Raw genomic sequence first — 14,774 nt, 5'->3', positions numbered from 1 at the left:
CATTGAGGTTGTTGTCGACATTTACTAGTTTCACACTAACCCAGGGCAAGTAAGCAGCAGTCATTGGCACTATGGGGATACTAATGCATGTGACTGTTTTGTCTTTACAAAAGACAAATGAAATTTGATGCCCCTTCTGGCAACTAAATTGATTGTCATCCTCATCTGGCATCTCATCTAATGACGGAAAAGACAATAAATATCTTCATTTTGCAGGAGATTTGTTCTTGATGTCGTCAAAGGGGACAAGCAATATTTCATTTGAATCTTCCCTTCATCCAAATATATTTCCATGCATGAGGAGCGCCTTACATATTCTGGAGTTTCCAAAGACAAAAAAAAAAAAAAAGAAGAAAAGAAAATCGCCTTACATACAAACAAAAAACAAAAGAAAGAAAGAAGGAAAGCTCACATTATGCCCAGAGTTCAGGTTCATATTTTCAAGAGATTGGAACATTTCCCCTCCTCCCCATTCCCTTTGCAGAAATCTGTGTTCTAATTTTGAGGATACCTTCTCTCTTTGCAATCAAAACTTTATTTGTGTGACAGCACTTTGGCATATTGGACAAGGTGCTAGCCTGCTCTCAATAACAGGAGATCTAGAGTGTGAATCTTGCCTGGCGCTAACACCCTTGGACGAGATGTATTACCCTCCCCAGCGTCCCTGTTGACCCAAGTGTAAAATCTGGTACTCGGCCATGCCGAGATCAGTGAGATTGTCTTGAATCTGACAAAGAGGTGCCAGCACTCTACAGAGACTACTTTGATAGGATGAATAAAACCATGCTATAATTGAAGTGTTTGAACACAAAATGGGTTATGTGCTATTTTTAAATATTTTGTAAGTACGTCCCATCATCACAAGAACAAAATAAAACCTTTCTAGTGATGCATTACTTATCACATAAAAAGGGAATATTCTTTAAGTTATGATTTAAAATAATCCACATTTTCTTGTTGTTTTCTTTGTTTATAGCAGCTTTAATTGCAAATATCTCAAATTTTCAAGAATGCAGTTAACTCCTTTTGCATTCAAACTCTTTAGTTGTTTTTTTAAATTATTATATTTTGGGCAGAAATGTCAGAAATTCAACACATCAGATGGTATGCCTGGCATTGGTAAGAAATGATAAGTGTTTTGTTTTTGCTGCCACAGCCACACCAGCCCTCTGTGGAAACATCTGCCACATTTTTGTGAGGGAAAGAGAATTGCTCACAATGTCCCCTCTAATTTCAACTACTAGTAATCAGCCATGATGTAGCTGACACTCTTGACAACTAAACATTGATGAATGCCTTGTTGAAAGCTATTAATGGGAGCCCAAAATATCCTGTTGTTAAAACTGATTGAGAGAAAATCACCAGGGTATTGAGAGGAGAAGATGAACAGGAGACAAGTAGCTATCACGAACGACAGATTAAGACAAATATTCCTATTGAATCAAAATGGCAATATTCAGATGTTTCGTTTGTGTGTTCACTAAATGTTGTAACAATTTTTGCAATATGTGTTTTAACTTATCGTTTGTCTTGTGTCTCATGAACTGAAATGCCAAACTGCCAATTTCCATGTACATAGTAGACACAGTAGTTTTTGCCTTCAAACTGAACGCTTTGCTCATCAAAAATATTGGTGAAAAGCAAAGTAGAATAATGTTGTTTCCTCTCTCTCTCTCTCTTTTGTGCTGTGTCACTTGAGAGTTCCTATACTTAGTTGATTATTTTGTTGATTTTTTTTCAGATACTGTAAGCCAGAAATTTTTTGCATGCATCCAACTTTCGTGAATTTTGCGAGGAGTGACGATTTGCTAAAGTAAAATGCACACATTTTTTTTTTTTCCTACGCAATGCATCTAATGCCAGTGGCAATTCTCGAAAGTTTCCTGCCGCGAATGTTTCTGGTTTTACAGTATAATATTACTCTTCCTTTTTCCAAGAAGGCTCGTCTTTTTCCATTGTATCTCATTTACACTTGTAAATAGGGTATTTCATATGAGTGTAGAATATTGCCTGCTATACATATGTAAATAGGACTTGAACACTTTTATAGCTACTCTGCTCTCAGACACGATGTTTGTGCTTATAGAGTCAATGTATAGAGATATATTTTTCAGACAACATCAGCATGTTTCAAGTGATCATCAAGAAAGTGAAAAAAAAAGCGTAAAAATTTTCTGCTCTTTCAATTCAATTTCAATTTCAATTTCAATTTATTCACCATCATTTCCGAAATGCAATAATAAAAAGATTATACAAACATACATAATCATATACAAAGTAAAGTAAATGAAGAACAGTAACATGATGGTGGGAACCACACGAGAAGCAGTGCTTATGGATAGGGCTCCCAGTAGACGTAAACACGGAGGTATTGACGTAGAACAGATGAAAAAGGGAATACTGGTAAAACAAATCATGCGGTATATATTTACAGGTCAGTCTGCAAGTAGATTTGGTGTGGGGGAAAAATGATATGCCGTTGCCTAGCTGGTGCCATGATGATAGTACAACAGTGTTCTTTACACGATGATTGTTGGGTTCAGCTGAAATCTGAGATTTGTAGTGAAATTAACATGGTATCGTTTCTTGGCTGCCCTTCACTCCTGCAGCAAGCCTGGGAAGTCATGCAAAAAGGGGGTGGTGGGTTGTGTCCCCTTTTTGACGGCATCACAGCTGTCACACTGCTTGAAGCACCTTTCCAAGCACCCCCTCAGCTGTTGACAATTTGTCATTTACGACCTTTGCTGCACAGCTCCAAGTTTTGTATTGAAAGAGGCATAGCCACCATTTAGTGTTACCCACCTGTGACTGACTTCAAATTTCAGAATTTCTTGATGGATTGATTATCTAGAATTATTGAGCCCGTCAGTACAGGGTTCCTCACAGCTCATTGTAGTGGTAATTTTATCTTGACTTTCCTCCATTTTTTGAACTTCTAAATGGAGCAAATGATATAAAGGCGATGGCCTTATTCACACAATATAATCTCGCAGCATAGTGTAAATTGCATGTGTATTGTATAACCCTGTACTGCGTGGAGGAGGATAACTTGCATTAGTACCATTCATAGCTTGGGATACTTGAATAGCTCTTCCAAGAGTTAGCTGTGGTGTGGATGTGCAGGGGAAGACTAACTGAGCCTGACTCAGTTACCATAGCAACAACATCACAGTGTGGCACTGTATCTGTACTGCTTTTTTTTTTTTTCTCACACAGGACACCCTGCCTGTGTATGGGCAAGTACGGGAAAATACTCTTTGAGACACTTTTCCAGCCTATCCATGTTTGTTAAATGTTGCATGACCTTCCGATCCAATGTTTGCACATTTCGCTTTTGCCACGTGTCTTCGCACAACTTGTAGGATTTGCCGTCTTGTATCTATCTTTTGGTGTGTTGTGAGGTGCTCTGTTTTCATGTTTGCAGTCGTATCTTTGATTTTCCCTGGATCTAGATGATTCTCATATGAATATGATAGTTTGATAAAGACAAAAACAAAACTCCCCCTTAATCTTCACAAAGAGAGAGTGAACATCACATCCTGCTGACAGGCGCTTTCACTGTTCAAGAGCTCCTATGAAATGTTTCTATGGTGATGCTGAATTTGAGTCTTGTAGCTACTAAATTGTAGGCGTGGTCATTTGAAGATGACCAATGATTGGATCCTAATCAAGATTTCCCCCCCCCCCCCCGATTTTGTCTGCAGCATTGCATTGAGGCTAACTGTATCTTACTTGACTGAACCAATGCCTGTCAATCAAAATTATCTCCTCTTTGATTGACATCTGTGAATGTCTTGTGTGCTTAAATGAACAGTGCAGAGTAGGAATGAATGCCAGTCAAACATTTCCTTTGCTGCAGGTTTATATAAGTGTAAAATGAAGATGAAAAGATGTGAACTTTTCTTTATTTTTTCAAATCTATGTTTGATACTAAATTTATTGTCAGGAAAAAGGAGATTACTATTGACAAATCCTTAATTCTGATTGGTCTATTTGGAATATTTTTTTTTCTTTTCTTTCCCGTCATTCTGTATTACCAGGCCCAGACTTCCTTCTGAAAGAAGGAAAGAAAGAAAGAAAGAAAGAAAGAAAGAAAGAAAGAAAGAAAGAAAGAAAGAAAGAAAGAAAGAAAGAAAAAGATTACAGGGACATTTCCTTTCATTTTTTTTCTTTAAGTCTGTATTTGCATCGAGAGATATAGTTAATTACAATATCAGATTTTACTACAGTACATTACGACATGAGCTCTGAGGAAGGTATTTGCTCTATTAGTTATTGCATCAGCGCCTCCTTGTCGTTCATTATCACGGGTTAAAGTATTGGTTTCTCGAACTGATATGTGTGGTATACATTGCATGTTATTTCTGTCTCGACCTGTATATGTTGCAAGCTTAGAGCAACAATTTCCCTTGACCTCGATGAATAGACTTGTTTGTTTTTGTAAAAATGTAATGCACTTCAATATAGACCATTTTTGGAAACCGTCAGAAAGGAAAACATGTTTTGATATAAGTTTTGATGTCAAATGCACTCCCCTCCCGCCAGTTTCAAAATCCACCAGACATGGAATTTCTAGACAGAATTCAGCGAGAGGATTTACACATCAGAGGTCTGACGTCATAGTTTTAAGAGATGACTGTATACACAGCTTGTACGCGGCTTGACCCGCGAGACAGGTCATGCTAGATTTACATTTTTGGGCTCCTAATATTTCTTCGAATGAATGAATTCTTGCGTCAAGTTGTTTTTATTGCAATGTATTGACAAATTGCCCCTCCTCGACATAAGAAGCACCGATTGTTCAGTGTTTTAGTAGTAACCATGTTTAGGAAAAAAACAGAAGAAGAAGATAATGGAAGTACATACCCGGGTGTGGACTCGAACCAACGATCTCCTGATTACTAGACAGATGTTGTATCCACTAGACTATCGGGCGGTACCCCTATATATCCTTTGGCAAATGTGACGCATTTACGTAAGGTGAAAGTCAGTTATTTAGTATATTTTCAGGCTTCAAATCAACAATGATATACATTAATGTATTTACATATGGCAAAGGAATATTGCAGAATTTGCACAGTGTTGCTATTTTCATATTTTATGGTTATTGATATTGCTATGGATACGTTTTTATTATCTATCACGTTGGTTGAGAATGATAAGGGCGTTAAGTGACCACAAAACCCATAGTGTTCGAGAAGACTTAAAGCCCTTCTCATTCTCAACAGACGGATTCAGTAGTAATAGTATCATTATTTCTTCTTTTTATCTAGCAGTTGTGCTAGAATGCATGAAAATGATTTCTATCCATATTGTATTCAGACATTAGAAACAAATACAAACACCATGTGTGGGGAGACAATATAGCAGAATGATTCGACAGGTATGCGAATTTGGTTTGTCATATTTTTGTTTTTAAATGCTTGTCCAAACAATTTTATTGTGTTACTTGCTGTTTCGTTTCGAGCGTCATATGTAGAAATTATCGAATGCAATTGTGCACACTTGTTTTTGTATAAAAGAGACGATGTGTATATTGAAACCACTTATAGAGGTGTACATACAGATGCTAACGTAAAGGAATTAAAAGAACAAAAGTATGTCAAACACATCGCTCTTACTGTTTGGTATAATATATCCACGTTGCCTTGGAGACAAGAGTGAGGTGTGAGGAGAGAGAAGGCAATGGGGTAAGAGGAAGGGTGAGAATGACAGAGAGGGAGGTATAAGAGATGGGGGGGGGGGGTAGAGAGGGGGTGATAGAGAGGAAAAAGAGAGACTGCAGGGGAAGGAATAGAGAGGTGAGAGAGAGAGGGAGAGATAGGGAGCAGATATGAGAGAGAGAGAGGAGGGAGAGAATAAAAAGAAGAAGAGAACATAGGGAGAATAGGATATTTTCATTATTATCATTACTTAGTAATGCGACGATTTCCTAGACTAAAGTGTGGTTGTTTCAAACTCAGTACAACCCTTGAAGCTCTTGAAACTCACACGGATGCTATTTGATTTATGTTCACATAAGAAGAACTCGGTATCCCTTAAAAGATAAAACAAAAAATGAAACTTGCTTTGACTTTCCCACAGTTCAAGCTTTCGAGGTGTGTCCAAGTTTATATCGGAAATTTGTCATGGCATCTATTTTATTGGTCGTGGACAAAATACATAAATAAAACCTGTAAATGTAAACCTAGGCTGCTGCATACGCAGTCAGTGCTTGAGATACCAGAACACATCACACATCAAATGAAGCAGTTTCTGAAAGACCAAAACTTCTGTTAGGATTCTGACTCCTACATTATACCACATCTTCGGTCTGGGCTTAACTTTTTTAATCTGCTCTCGTTGTTTTATAACATAGTTACACATGCTTGCTTTTATGTAAGTCCCAGCGTGTTTCTCTAATATTTATACAACGTGAATAGTAGTTTTGATATTGACCAATTATCAGTGTGATAATTGTGGGAATATATATATATTTGTCTGTTTATAGGATTGATAACGTCAAATTATTTGTGCCCATGTACGATGTAACCCATCATGGGAAATACGAAAAATTACATGGGTGACATAATCACTTCTTTTGCCGGGGTCATGATAAACCTTTTTAAATGTGGACAGCTATTACTCCTCAAGAGTTTTCTTGCAAAAGGGCCTAACTGAAAAAAAAAACAACAACAACAGCAAAATAATTGTTATTCAAGAAAATCACGTACGTTCAAGACATTGCTGGATTTTCTCATTGTCATTTTTGGTACCTATGGTATTGAATTTTAAACATAACAGAAGATCTTCTTGACAGGAAACAGAATTGCGTGATTTTTTTTTTTTCAAGCTTGATTTACTGGAAATTAGTTAAAATGGATTTAGGCCCATTTGCAAGAAGGCTCTTCTGTTATATGCACGTGTATAATCTGCTTTGGGTCTTCTCCCCCAGTAGTCCTGCTTTAATACTGGTCTATCGCAACCCAGCGCTCAGGGATGCTAATAGAGGAAAAGTGGGATGCGGGTATACAGCTCGCTCCTTCTTGCGCATCGAACTGGAAGAGCTCTGACAGGTTCACAATTGGGATGATCGTTTCACTTTAATTTGCCAGGCAACGCCGCTTTCCCAACTAAGAAACATACAAACAAACAAACAACAACAACAACAACAACAAAATACAGTAGCTTCGGATCTGCGACGCGGACGCCAAGACGACGCAGCCTCCCGGGTTGAACAGTGGAAACAGCTGCCTCGCGCATATGCAAAACACTATTTTTAGCTCACCGGGGCCGAAGGCTAAAGTGAGCTATTGCGATCGCGCTTCGTCCGTCGTGCGTTGTGCGTCGTGCGTTGTGCGTCGTCCGTCGTGCGTAGTGCGTTACTTTTTAAATTTTCATCTTCTTCTTGAGAACCCCATGACAGATTTTCACCAAACTTGGCAGGTAGCATCCCTAGGGGATAGGATCTCAGTTTATTCAAGTGGGCACCATACCCCACCTGGGGACCCCAGAGGGGCCCAAACTCCCCAAAATTAAGGAATCTTAAAAAAATCTTCTTCTCTAGAACCAGAAGTGATAGAGCTAAGTTAATACTGTGACTTCGTACATTGATGACTGTAGTTTCAAGTTTGTTCGTGGCGGAATCAGGGGTGCCCCCCTTGGGACCCATGGGAGGGGGTTTGGAAGGGTCCTAATGGGGCCGAAATTGTACATTTTCATCTTTTTCTTGAAAATGCCATGATAATTTTAACCAAACTTGGCAGGTAGCATCCCTCGGGGGAAAGAATCTCATTCCCATCAAATGGGCACCATGCCCCACCTGGGGGCCCCAGAGGGCCTAAGTTGGGACCTAAATTGTGAATTTTCATCTTTTTCTTGAGAACCCCATGATGAATTTTCACCAAACTTGGCAGGTAGCATTTCTAGGGGGATAGAATCTCAATTTCATCAAATGGGCACCATACCCCATTTGAGGGACCCCCAAGGGTCCCCCCAGTAAAGAATCTTTAAAGATTTTCTGTCGAATCATACGTGATTGAGCTAAGTTTAATACAATGAGTCAGTATATTGAAGACTGTTGTTTCAAGTTTGTTCATGGCAGAATCGGGGGTGACTTCCTCCCCCCCCCCCACCCCCTTGGGACCCAAGGAAGTGGGGTGGGATGGGTCCAAATGGTAATGTAAATTGTGCATGTTCATAATCATTGGAAACCCCTTCATCAATATTCACCAAACTTGACAGGTAGAGGTAGCATGCCAGCTCTCAAAGCTATACCCTCCACCATAAGTTTCCAATGTTCTCAGTTGAGAGTCACCAAGAATGCATGGAAGGTGAACTTGCGATACTCAGGTGAGCGCGAGACCCCCCAGGCCTCTTGTTCTTTTTTTTTTTTTCATTTTGCCTATAAATTATAGCGTCGCATATATAGCGTTTGCGTCGCAGATCTACAACTCGTTAATGACGTCATGCACGAAGGAACTACTTAAAGTACAAGATAGAAATATAGCCAAGTAGGAAAGCTTTACTGTTCATGGATGGGATTTTCTGAGTTTGGTCATCAGACTTAAAATTAATACTTTTAACGACTTCAGTTGAATGAGTCCCCCTTCATCCCATACAGGATCTATTCATCTCCATTTCCTCCCTTACTCTTTTTTTTTAATGGTGGTCGGCGGCAGAAATCGAAGGAGGAGACTATGCAATATGCAAGAATATACGCCAAGAAAATGAGGAAGATGAGGAAGAATTTTTATGGAGATGAATGGCAGATCGATAGTTAAAATGACAGTAGGATGGTTTTAAAAGATAAGTAGGGCCTAAATAGAGAAGGGCAAGAAAGGAAATAGATGCAAAGAGACAGAGGGAAAAAAATGCGTGTGAGAGAGTGGGGAGGAGAGAAAGAGAAGGAGATAGATAGAGAGAGATGGAGAGAGGGAGAGGGAGAGGGTGGGAGGAAGATGATGAGGGAGAGAGAAAAGGCAAGGCCCAGAGACGAGAGGGAGCACTCTCTCTCCTCTTTGGTGAACGGATACTGTAAGTCCCAATAACTTTCTTGGCGGCGATCGGTCATCAAAAGGCGCGACACACAAATTCATCGCAAATGAGATACCATGTCCGCCAATATTACTCTCATAAATCGTGCACCCAGAATAATAACCCAAGTGTGTTATTATGATGTAGCAATGAAATACACGACCGCCAGAAGAGCGTCCATCTTGCCGGGTTGGATTTTTTTTTCATTCCTCAAGAGATCGTTTAACTTTTCTCTCTCTTCATATGCCCCCTCCCATCTATTTTCTTTTTCTGGGCGGGGGGGGGGGGGGGGGGGAGTAACCTAGTGAGTGTATACTTGGATGCTCATAAGTAGAGATTGAGAGGGAGGTATGTGGATGTTATTTCAGTCATTAAGTATTCGTTTGTCGTCTTGCAGCTACGTTTTGATGTTTTTATGTATGTATATATGTATGTATATATGTATGTATGGTATGTGTGTATGTATGTGTGTATGACCACGTATTATGTATGTATGTAGTTCGATGAGTGGAATGCTAGATAAATGAATTGATGAATAAGTTGGTTTACAAGTAAATGAATAATAAATAGAAATGAAATTGTTTTAACACAGACATAATGTGTATGTAGGCACGCGAGTGTGAACATATTATTCAGTGTATATGTGGGTATCGTGAACGTATGCCTATAATTGATGTATACAAGATTTCTTGTCGAGGAAGCTAAATTCTGATCTAACTCTTGATGCCTGTCCCACGTACCAGTTGTTAATCAACGTAATGCAGAATATTCGTGTTTGGTTGTATGGATTAACTCCATTTTCTTGAAAATGAATTTACTCATGCGATTTTTTGTTTTTCTTGATGAGGAGAGGGGGTTTCGTCTTACAATGGCGACAAAATCGTATGCAGTACGAGAGGAAACATACAGATAGAATAAGATACGGCAGCGAATGAGGAAAATTCACGCACTCAATGATTATCGTATATATATATGAAGAGCTTGCAACCAAAAGGCGCTAAATCCACTGAAAAAATGATTTAGCGCCTGGATTTAGCGCCTTTTGGAAACAAGCTCTTTATATATATATATATGTATGTATATATATATATATATATATATATATATATGTGTGTGTGTGTGTATATATATATATATAGATATAGATATAGATATAGATATATATATAGATAGATATATAGATATAGATGTAGATATAGATATGATAAGATATGTATGCGATTATGTGTGATGGGATCTATAGCTCTGCGACCGGTGGACACTAGTGCGCTAATCCCCTACAGCTCTTTTAGTCTGTTTTCTCATTTCATCAGACATTTATTTTGTGCAGGACGGAGAGCAATTAACATTACAGGCACGATAGTAATTATGTTTTTCGTTATTAACAAAAACGTGTGGTGTTTTGAGCTCGTGTCATGTCGATGCTTTGGATTAAACTCGTTAAAGAAAAAAAAAAAAAAAAACCCGCAAAGACTAACACTAAGGCGCCAAACCCGGATAAAAATTGGCGCCACATTCAAGCACGCGCATGCTCTTTCTTTCTTTCTTTCTTTCTTTCTTTCTTTTTGAACCCTCGTCATTGCAAATATACCTATCAAACACTAATTATATAGCTGCTGTACCCAATAAACATGAGCGAAAGATCCATCACTAAATAGAATTAATTAAACTAGGAAAACACTACACTTGGTAGCAGAACACAGCGAGGGTAGGGAAAATCCGCCAAACTGCGCGGATGGGATCGACGCTTCCATCGCAACTGCTTGGCTTGCGAGTGGTGTCTACTTCCTTAGATGAGGCACATCACAATCACTGGTTTACTGGCACTAATCATTTTCCCATTAGATGTCTCACCAGATGACACTGATAGCTTCAGTAATCTCGCCTATTATCCCCCCGTGTCTTATCATAATTTGCTCATTTGCATAATTCAAAAAGTCTCGATAATTTACCGTATTACGTATGTACGCTGCTGAATACATCATGTAAGTTTGAGGCTCACTAATACGCTTTGAAGACAATCTGAGGTGTATAGAACATAATCACGCTGTAAATTTGGATGCATCAAAATAGGTAAGAGCTGTTGTGTTTATCTATGCATTGCACATTGATAAACTTAACCCAAGAAGACCTGACATTACTCACTCTTCGGTTAAAATCGTCCAATCTTTCTGAAGAATACCTCGAACTACATTGCTCTCATGTGTTTTCTGTTCATTTTTCGTTTACGAAACCAGTCTCGAAATATCCTACCAATTAAACACAAGGGGCTGTTTCAGTGAGCTCTAAAATCAATCCTACGTTCAATTCAACTTGATCTTCTATAAGATCATGTGTTGTTTGGGGATCAATCAGTTCTCACAAGTTAGGAGCTATTTAACTACTAGTAAGCCCTTTTTAAACAATATCTTGCACCATGCTTACCACGTTCTAAACTACATCTTGAATGTCTAATGTGGCGTTTCCCACTGGATCAGAGTTGAATCTGTCCCAAATTTGGCGCGTTGGTTTCGTTGTCTGGCTCGATGTAGTTCCTATGTTTTTTGTTGTTGTTTCATTTTCCATCTAAGAAGATGGCTTGATAGCCCATATTCAGCTGCAATAGCTGGTCTTCCATGGGGTCCAGTTGGATGTGAAGCGGCACCACTTCACCCTGCTCTTTGCGATGACCAAATGAAGTGTGATCTTTTTCGTGCATGAGTTGTGACTCTCTCACACACGGGACCTCCAGTTTATGTCCTATCCGAGGGACAGAGTGTTTTGCCTCTTACTAGAGGGGACGGTATGATTACACCAGGGAGGTTCTTATAGCACCTCCCTGATTACACTCACCATTGCTCAGTGGGACCCGGGAATCGAACCGGGGTCCTTAGGATCGTGAGGCAGACGCGCTACCTGCAGCTGAGCTAACTCAAGGCCCTGTGAATGACACCCGCAGGAGTTCTTTGGTGACACACAGGGCTCAGCAGCCCCTCTCCTCCAGCTTGACAAGTCAAATTCACTTTCAAACACCTTTCTGCGAGTCATTGTTGTCGTCATTGTTCTTGTTGTTGTTTAATAGTCAAATTCCTTGCACACAAACCTGGTATACCACCTTAACTGTCAGAAGCGTAACGTTGAATGTGCAAGTGTGTTTTGTTCTTGATTTTTCAATCTTGCTCCTCTAGCAGCTTATCTGTTTTTGTCTGAATATGTTTATTCATCTGTCAATAACCTAGATGATATTCTTCTTAATTACTTAATAGTGAAAACACACACACATACACAAACACACATATTATATTTATCTATCTTGCTATATATACATACACAATATACATAATTGTACACTGCAAAAACTAGGGTGTTAAATATCTAACACCAGCACAGAATCGAAAAATATTAACACTCTTGGTGTTGATTTTAGGTCCCGTTCAGAAAGAATCACACCAACTGGTGTCGAAATATTCAATTACAGGTTGATGTTAGAGTTTTGGTGTCATTAATTGGTGTTGAAATTGCACATGCGCATAAGTCAGAGAATTCGAGCAAAATCATTGGACGAAAGTTGTCATGTGACCTCGCTCTGCGCTCTCGGATCGCGCTGCTGGCCGGCATTTATGGCTAGCTAGCTAGCTAGCTGTGTACAGTGTGCGCGGTGCATGCATATGTTATGTGTATAGTATGCATTATCAAGGCCATTTTTTATCGATGAGGTTTTCTTCGCCTTCGGGCCGCGGGTAATGAAAATTCGACTCAATAATATCCTCATTAATCAGCAGTTAAACAGCACAATCATGCCGATAAGTGTAAAGATTTGTTCTGTGGAGATCGCCGAATCAGAAAGTTGCTGCCACTAAATCCAGAAGACATCGTAGGATTCTTTGAACTGAGTAAGTGTACGGTACCTGTTTTTCAGGTGTTTGTCATGAGTCGACTGTACAATACTGCTAATGCATGTGGAGCATGTGGAGCTGCAGCTAGAGTGCGTGCGACAGCGTTGCACCCAAAAGTACTTCTCCTACTATCCTAGTCTACAGACTACAGGTAGTTTTCTAGACTTAGAATCTAGTAGGTCCTAACGTTAGAAACTAAATCATCCCATTAAATTTAGAGTCTAACTGATGCTACAACGAGCCTTGGGCTTGGACCAAGCCTTCTTGAACTTGAAGCCTTGAGCCTGGGGACCACGCAAAATACTTCTTTATAAGCGAATTTTGTTTGGCAAGAGGAGTTCATATCATGTGCAAATGTACAAAACTACAATTGAAACCTTATCTACTGGTATGTTATGTGATACAATGCATATAGATCTATAGCCATAGAGTCTAGTGTTACTGTAGTTTTTAGATGATAACTATTTCTCTATTTGTGGTAGGTGTCTATACTTTACGTTAGATCTAGACTCTGTAGTCTAGTCCAGGTCTACAGAAATTACATTATCTTCTTGGATAATCGGTGTGCTCTCCCGATGTGCTCCGCTTGTAGTGGGTGCAACGCTGTCGCTTTTGCAATAGTATGTGTGTAGCTACTGTATAGTGTAGTCTGTAGCTAGTCTGTGCAGCTAGTCTGTTACTAGTGTTAGTCTGTTGGTCTGTTTGTTACTTTAATATTAGTCTGTAGTGTTGGTCGGTTACAAAAATGTGAAAGTTTTTGTTGAACTTGCTCTCATTTAATTCTTTCTTTCTACATCAATTTTGTTCTATCTTGGAACAAGTGATCCTTGGGCTTGGCCGGCCTTGGTAATACCAGGTGTGAGTTAATGAGGTCAAATGTCATCTAGGGGGTCAAAGGTCAAATGATAGGTCTGTTAGTCTGTTACAAAAATGTTAAAGTTTTTGTTGAACTTGCTCTCATTTTTTTATTTCTGCATCAATTTTGTTCTAACTTGGAACGATTGATCCTAGTTGGGTTAATATCAGATTTGAGTTGATAAGGATATTGTCAATGGTCATCTTGGGGTCAAAAGGTTACTTGTTTTATTGATTGCAAAATCAGGCGAGACTTGTGCCGGCCATGGTTCGAGAACCACCTTGTTATTACAAAAAAGTTCTTGGTTTGAATGTTTTGAATGATAGGATTTGATAAATTTTATGGACATCTTCAGTAAAAATGTAGGGACAGCTTAAGCCCTAAGGGGGCCGCTCACTTGGTCTAGCCTATCCTGGTCTATCGAGGTAGGCCTTAATACTGTCACAGCCGGGTTCAAAAAATTGCATGGCTATGTAATTCTTTCACCTGGGGTGGCAGTAAGGCCTACCTCTAGACCAGAATAGGCTAGTCCAAGAGCTAGTCTCTAGGTCAATAGGGTTAGAGCACCAGCGAACGACTCCTTTAGGCCTAAGCTTTTCTACATTTTTACTGAAGAAGATGTCAAAAAAATTTATCAAAACCAGTCATTCCACTGGCATTAATCGGGGGGGGGGGGGGGGGGGGATAAAGTTTGTGATAAATGAGATATGTGTCATTGTATTAACATATACTTAAAAAATTGTCAATGTCTTTCCCAAAAACACTGAAAATTGCCAGAATGTTCAAACACACTAGCGGTATAAAAGTTATAATGCTACTACAACTGTAGCTATTATCCTGTCATGAAACCATACAAACTGCAAAGTATACTTAAGTCATTTTTTATTACATTTGTAAATTGTAATAGTTTTTCTCTCCCCACGCCCCCCCCCCCTTACAGTCAGAAGAAAATTCAGCATCAGAGATGGCGAAGATCTTGTTTTAGTGGATGAACATGAAGGCTAATTAGTATCGACGATGATGTATTG

Source organism: Diadema antillarum, unplaced genomic scaffold (genome assembly GCF_040938485.1).
Source record: "Diadema antillarum isolate AM-2024a unplaced genomic scaffold, OU_Dant_1.0 seq00000855_RagTag, whole genome shotgun sequence".
NCBI classification, from domain to species: domain Eukaryota; kingdom Metazoa; phylum Echinodermata; class Echinoidea; order Diadematoida; family Diadematidae; genus Diadema; species Diadema antillarum.
This window is presented reverse-complemented; position numbering follows the sequence as displayed.